Below are 7127 nucleotides of genomic sequence, written 5' to 3' on the forward strand. Positions count from 1 at the left end.
TTTTGACCCCAAAATTGGGAATTCTGGACCCCAAAATTGGGGATTTTTGACCCCAAAATGGGGAATTCTGGACCCCAAAATTTGGGATTTTTGACCCCAAAATTGGGAATTTTGGACCCCAAAATTTGGGATTTTTGACCCCAAAATTGGGAATTCTGGACCCCAAAATTGGGGATTTTTGACCCCAAAATGGGGAATTCTGGACCCCAAAATTGAGGATTTTTGACCCCAAAATTGGGAATTCTGGACCCCAAAATTGGGGATTTTTGACCCCAAAATGGGGAATTCTGGACCCCAAAATTGAGGATTTTTGACCCCAAAATTGGGAATTCTGGACCCCAAAATTGGGGATTTTTGACCCCAAAATGGGGAATTCTGGACCCCAAAATTGAGGATTTTTGACCCCAAAATTGGGAATTCTGGACCCCAAAATTGGGGATTTTTGACCCCAAAATGGGGAATTCTGGACCCCAAAATTGAGGATTTTTGACCCCAAAATTGGGAATTCTGGACCCCAAAATTGGGGATTTTTGACCCCAAAATGGGGAATTCTGGACCCCAAAATTGAGGATTTTTGACCCCAAAATTGGGAATTCTGGACCCCAAAAATTGGGAGCTTTTGACCCCAAAATTGGGGATTTTTGACCCCAAAATTGGGAATTCTAGACCCCAAAATTTGGGAGCTTTTGACCCCAAAACTGGGTTTTTTTCACCCAAATATTTCAGCATTTTTTGAGCCCAAAATCTGGGAATTTTTCACCCCAAGCTAGGAATTCTTGACCCCAAAATTTGAGAGCTTTTGACCGCAAAATTTGGGGGTTTTGGACCCAAAATTTGCGATTTCTTACTTCAACGTTCACAACGTTTTTAGTACAAAACCCACCATTTTTATATCATCGAAACCAACAGTTTTTATCTCAAATTTCACATTTTTTTAACCTCAAACCAGCAAATTTTTAACCTCAGAACCAACGACTTTTACCTCGAAATTCCCGGTTTTTTTGACCCCCAAATCCACCATTTTTCACCTCAAAATTCTCCATTTTTTATTTTGAAAACAACAAATTTTGACCACAAAATTCTGTTTTTTTTCAACCTCCAAACTCGCCATTTTTTGCCATTAAATTCAAGAATTTTCACCTCAAAATTCCGAATTTTTCACCCCAAAATTGGGAAGTTTTGACCCCAAAATTGGGAGGTTTTCACCCAAAATTTGGAGCATTTTTTGATCCTGAAATTTGGGAATTTTTCACCCAAAATTGGGAATTCCTGACCCGAAAATTTGGGATTTTTTTGACCCCAAAATTAGGGAGTTTTCACCCAAAATTCTGAGCACTTTTTGACCCCAAAATTTGGGAATTTTAAACTCAAAACTGGGAATTCTGGACCCCAAAATTTGGCAGTTTTTGACTCCAAAATTGGGAAGTTTTGACCCCAAAATTGGAAGGTTTTCACCCAAAATTTGGAGCATTTTTTGATCCCGAAATTTGGGAATTTTTCACCCAAAATTGGGAATTCCTGACCCCAAAATTTGGGAATTTTTCACCCAAACCTGGGAATTCCTGACCCCAAAATTTGGGAGTTTTTGACCCCAAAATGAGATTTTTTGGACCAAAAACGGAAAAATTTTCACCCAAATTTGGGAATTTTTAACCCCAGAATCTCAAATTTTTGACCCAAAATTGGGGCAATTTTTACCCCAAATCTCCACAATTCTCGACCCCAAAATCCAAAATTTTATCCCAAAATTTGGCTCTTTTTGACCCCAAACTCCCCAAACTCCAGAATTTTTGCCCAAATTTGGGATTTTCCCCCCAAATTTGGGAATTTTCACCTCAAATTCGCAATTCCAGACCCCAAACTGGGATTTTTCCCCCCAAAATCGACGCTTTCCCACCCCGAGGCGCCTTTAGTCCCCAAATCCGCGGATTTCGCCCCAAATCGGCGTTTGCCCCAAATCCCGCTCCATTTCCTGCCCCAAATCCGCTTTTTTCTCCCCAAAATCCTTTTCCTTCCCTTCCTGAAATTCCCCTTTTTCCACCCAAAATCCCCCAGGTTTTTTTCCCCTCCTCCAATTCCGCTTTTTCGCCCCCAAAATCCCGCCGGGTTTGGCCCAAAATTCCGCTTTTTGCCCTCGGAATTTCCGGGCGGTTTCTGCTCCCCAAATTCCCCGGTTTTCAGCCCAAAATCTCGCCGAGGGCAGCGGCCGCTCAGGGGTCACTCAGGGGTCACTCAGGGTCACTCAAGGGTCACTCAGGGGTCATTCAGTGGTCACTCAGTGGTCACTCAGTGGTCACTCAGTGGTCACTCAGTGGTCACTCAGTGGTCACTCAGCGGTCACTGGGGTCACTCGGGGTCACTCAGGGGTCACTGGGGTCACTCAGGGGTCACTCGGGGTTCAGGGTCACTCGGGTCACTCAAGGGTCACTCAGGATCACTCAGGGGTTACTGGGGTCACTCAGGGGTCATTTAGGGTCACTCAGGGGGCACTTAGGGGTCACTGGGGTCACTCAGAGGTCACTCAAGGGTCACTCAGGGGTCATTTAGGGTCACTCGGGGCACTCGGGTCATTTAGGGTCACTGAGGGGTCATTTAGGGTCACTCAAGGGTCACTCAGGATCACTCGGGTTACTGGAGTCACTCAGGGGTCATTTAGGGTCACTCGGGGCACTCGGGTCATTTAGGGTCACTGAGGGGTCATTTAGGGTCACTCAAGGGTCACTCAGGATCACTCGGGTTACTGGAGTCACTCAGGGGTCATTTAGGGTCACTCGGGGCACTCGGGTCATTTAGGGTCACTGAGGGGTCATTTAGGGTCACTCAAGGGTCACTCAGGATCACTCGGGTTACTGGAGTCACTCAGGGGTCATTTAGGGTCACTCGGGGCACTCGGGTCATTTAGGGTCACTGAGGGGTCATTTAGGGTCACTCAAGGGTCACTCAGGATCACTCGGGTTACTGGAGTCACTCAGGGGTCATTTAGGGTCACTCGGGGCACTCGGGTCATTTAGGGTCACTGAGGGGTCATTTAGGGTCACTCAAGGGTCACTCAGGATCACTCGGGTTACTGGGGTCACTCAGGGGTCATTTAGGGTCACTCGGGGCACTCGGGTCATTTAGGGTCACTGAGGGGTCATTTAGGGTCACTCAAGGGTCACTCAGGATCACTCGGGTTACTGGAGTCACTCAGGGGTCATTTAGGGTCACTCGGGGCACTCGGGTCATTTAGGGTCACTGAGGGGTCATTTAGGGTCACTCAAGGGTCACTCAGGATCACTCGGGTTACTGGAGTCACTCAGGGGTCATTTAGGGTCACTCGGGGCACTCGGGTCATTTAGGGTCACTGAGGGGTCATTTAGGGTCACTCAAGGGTCACTCAGGATCACTCGGGTTACTGGAGTCACTCAGGGGTCATTTAGGGTCACTCGGGGCACTCGGGTCATTTAGGGTCACTGAGGGGTCATTTAGGGTCACTCAAGGGTCACTCAGGATCACTCGGGTTACTGGAGTCACTCAGGGGTCATTTAGGGTCACTCGGGGCACTCGGGTCATTTAGGGTCACTGAGGGGTCATTTAGGGTCACTCAAGGGTCACTCAGGATCACTCGGGTTACTGGAGTCACTCAGGGGTCATTTAGGGTCACTCGGGGCACTCGGGTCATTTAGGGTCACTGAGGGGTCATTTAGGGTCACTCAAGGGTCACTCAGGATCACTCGGGTTACTGGGGTCACTCAGGGGTCATTTAGGGTCACTTGAGGCACTCAAGGTCACTGGGGTCACTCAGGGGTCAATGTCCAGCTCAGCGATCGCTCCAGGAGCTCGATGACCACTGGGCACTCATCGGTCACTCTGTGGTCACTCAGTGGTCACTCTCAGAGCTTGCTGACCCTCTTGAGGGTCACTCTGGGGTGGTCACTCAGTGGTCACTCGGGCACGTTGATGACTGTTACTCATTGGTCACTCAGTGGTCACTCAGCGGTCACTCAGCGGTCACTCCAGGCTCACTCAGGCAGGTCAATGACTGATGCTCACTCAGGATCACTGGTGGTCACTCAGGGTCACTCAGTGGCCACTCTGGGGTCACTGGGGCAGGCTGATGACTGGTGGTCACTTGGGGTCACTGGGGATCACTCAGCAGTCAGTGGGCAGTTGGTCACTCAGGGGTCACTCTGGTCACTCGGGCAGGTCAATGACTGGTGACCACTCACTGGTCAGTGGTCACTCACTGGTCACTCAGGAGTCACTAGTCACTTGTGGTCACTGGTCACTCGGGCAAGTCGACTGGTGGTCACTGGGGGGTCACTCATTGATCAGGACTCACTCACTGGTCACTCAGTGGTCACTGGTCAGTGGTCACTCGGTGGTCACTCGGGCAGGTTAATGACTGATGCTCACTCTGGGTCACTCATTGGTCACTCAGGGGTCACTGGGGATCACTCAGCGGTCACTCAGCGGTCAGTGGTCACTCGGTCAGTTGGGCACGTCGATGACTGATGCTCATTTGGGGTCACTCTGGGGTCACTGGTCACTCTCCGGTCACTCTGGCAGGTCGATGACTGGTGGTCACTGGGGGTCACTCACTGATCAATGCTCACTCTCTGGTCACTCAGCAGTCAGTGGTCACTCAGTGGTCACTCGGCGGTCACTCAGGCAGGTTGATGACTGATGCTCATTCAGGGTCACTCTGGGGTCACTCAGCAGTTGCTCAGCGGTCACTCTCTGGTCACTCACTGCTCAGTGCTCACTCCGGGTCACTCACTGGTCACTCAGCGGTCAGTTGGTCACTCCGGGGTGACTGGGGCCAGTTGATGACTGATGCTCACTCAGGGTCACTCTGGGGTCACTCTGGGGTCACTCACTGGTCGCTCTCTGGTCACTGGGGCCAGTCGATGACTGATGCTCACTCCGGGTCACTCACCGGTCACTCAGCGGTCACTCAGGGGTCACTCGGTGGTCAGTTGGTCACTCCGGGGTCACTGGGGCCAGTTGATGACTGATGCTCACTCAGGGTCACTCGGGGTCACTCTGGGGTCACTCACTGGTCGCTCTCTGGTCACTCACTGCTCAGTGCTCACTCAGCGGTCACTCAGGGGTCACTGGTCACTCAGTGGTCACTCTCTGGTCACTGGGGCAGATCGATGACTGATGCTCACTCCGGGTCACTCACTGGTCACTCAGCGGTCACTCAGGGGTCACTGGTCACTCAGTGGTCACTCTCTGGTCACTGGGGCAGATCGATGACTGATGCTCACTCCGGGTCACTCACTGGTCACTCAGCGGTCACTCAGGGGTCACTGGTCACTCAGTGGTCACTCTCTGGTCACTGGGGCAGATCGATGACTGATGCTCACTCCGGGTCACTCACTGGTCACTCAGCGGTCACTCAGGGGTCACTGGTCACTCAGTGGTCACTCTCTGGTCACTGGGGCAGATCGATGACTGATGCTCACTCCGGGTCACTCACTGGTCACTCAGCGGTCACTCAGGGGTCACTGGTCACTCAGTGGTCACTCTCTGGTCACTGGGGCAGATCGATGACTGATGCTCACTCCGGGTCACTCACTGGTCACTCAGCGGTCACTCAGGGGTCACTCGGTGGTCAGTTGGTCACTCCAGGGTCACTCGGGCAGGTCGATGACTGATGCTCACTCCGGGTCACTCAGCGGTCACTCAGCGGTCACTCGGCGGTCAGTGGTCACTTGGGCAGGTTGATGACGCTCATTTGGGGTCACTCTGGGGTCACTCTGGGGTCACTCTCTGGTCACTCAAACAGATCGATGACTGATGCTCTCTCAGGGTCACTTGGGGTCACTCAGGGGTCACTGGTCACTCTGGTCACTCGGCGGTCACTCGGGCAGGCCAATGACTGATGCTCATTTAGGGTCCCTCTGGGGTCACTCTGGGGTCACTCTCTGGTCACTCAAACAGATCGATGACTGATGCTCTCTCAGGGTCACTTGGGGTCACTCAGGGGTCACTGGTCACTCTGGTCACTCGGCGGTCACTCGGGCAGGCCAATGACTGATGCTCATTTAGGGTCACTCTGGGGTCACTCTGGGGTCACTCTCTGGTCACTCTCTGGTCACTCAAACAGATCGATGACTGATGCTCACTCAGGGTCACTTGGGGTCACTCAGGGGTCACTGGTCACTCTGGTCACTCGGCGGTCACTCGGGCAGGCCAATGACTGATGCTCATTTGGGGTCACTCTGGGGTCACTCTGGGGTCACTCACTGGTCACTCCGGGGTCACTCGGGCAGGCCAATGACTGATGCTCATTTGGGGTCACTCTGGGGTCACTCTGGGGTCACTCACTGGTCGCTCTCTGGTCACTCGGGCAGGTCGATGACTGATGCTCACTCCGGGTCACTCACCGGTCACTCAGCGGTCACTCGGCGGTCAGTGGTCACTTGGGCAGGTTGATGACGCTCATTTGGGGTCACTCTGGGGTCACTCTGGGGCCACTCACTGGTCGCTCTCTGGTCACTGGGGCAGGTCGATGACTGATGCTCACTCCGGGTCACTCACCGGTCACTCAGCGGTCACTTAGGGGTCACTCGGTGGTCAGTTGGTCACTCCGGGGTCACTCGGGCAGGCCAATGACTGATGCTCATTTAGGGTCACTCTGGGGTCACTCTGGGGTCACTCTCTGGTCACTCTCTGGTCACTCAAACAGATCGATGACTGATGCTCACTCAGGGTCACTTGGGGTCACTCAGGGGTCACTGGTCACTCAGTGGTCACTCTCTGGTCACTGGGGCAGGTCGATGACTGATGCTCACTCCTGGTCGCTCACCGGTCCCTCAGCGGTCACTTAGGGGTCACTCGGTGGTCAGTTGGTCACTCCAGGGTCACTGGGGCCAGTTGATGACTGATGCTCACTCAGGGTCACTTGGGGTCACTCTGGGGTCACTCACTGGTCGCTCTCTGGTCACTCGGGCAGGTCGATGACTGATGCTCACTCCTGGTCGCTCACCGGTCCCTCAGCGGTCACTTAGGGGTCACTCGGTGGTCAGTTGGTCACTCCAGGGTCACTGGGGCCAGTTGATGACTGATGCTCACTCAGGGTCACTTGGGGTCACTCTGGGGTCACTCTGGGGTCACTCACTGGTCGCTCTCTGGTCACT

At 52.8% G+C, this 7127-nt stretch overlaps 2 long non-coding RNA genes across 6 annotated transcripts; one reads left to right on the forward strand and one right to left on the reverse strand.

The window, feature by feature from the left end:
* Positions 1 to 1270: 1270 nt before the first annotated feature.
* LOC108446099 lies at positions 1271 to 7121 on the reverse strand. 3 transcript variants are annotated; one of them, XR_001861204.1, is made up of 3 exons: positions 6893 to 7121; positions 5733 to 6781; positions 1271 to 5648 (listed from the first exon to the last, which is right to left on the reverse strand). It is a non-coding gene; the product is annotated as an uncharacterized LOC108446099 (long non-coding RNA). The 3 variants fall into 3 exon arrangements; XR_001861202.1 differs by having other exon boundaries at positions 1271 to 2390; positions 2522 to 6781; XR_001861203.1 differs by having other exon boundaries at positions 1271 to 5733.
* On the forward strand, positions 4153 to 6348 carry LOC108446098. 3 transcript variants are annotated; one of them, XR_001861201.1, is made up of 4 exons: positions 4153 to 4196; positions 4739 to 4985; positions 5531 to 5630; positions 6261 to 6324. It is a non-coding gene; the product is annotated as an uncharacterized LOC108446098 (long non-coding RNA). The 3 variants fall into 3 exon arrangements; XR_001861199.1 differs by lacking the exon at positions 4153 to 4196 and adding an exon at positions 4504 to 4559; XR_001861200.1 differs by lacking the exons at positions 4153 to 4196; positions 5531 to 5630 and adding an exon at positions 4504 to 4559 and having other exon boundaries at positions 6261 to 6348.
* Positions 7122 to 7127: the final 6 nt, after the last annotated feature.

The sequence above is a fragment of the Corvus brachyrhynchos genome, unplaced genomic scaffold (assembly GCF_000691975.1).
Source record: "Corvus brachyrhynchos isolate BGI_N302 unplaced genomic scaffold, ASM69197v1 scaffold644, whole genome shotgun sequence".
NCBI lineage: Eukaryota > Metazoa > Chordata > Aves > Passeriformes > Corvidae > Corvus > Corvus brachyrhynchos.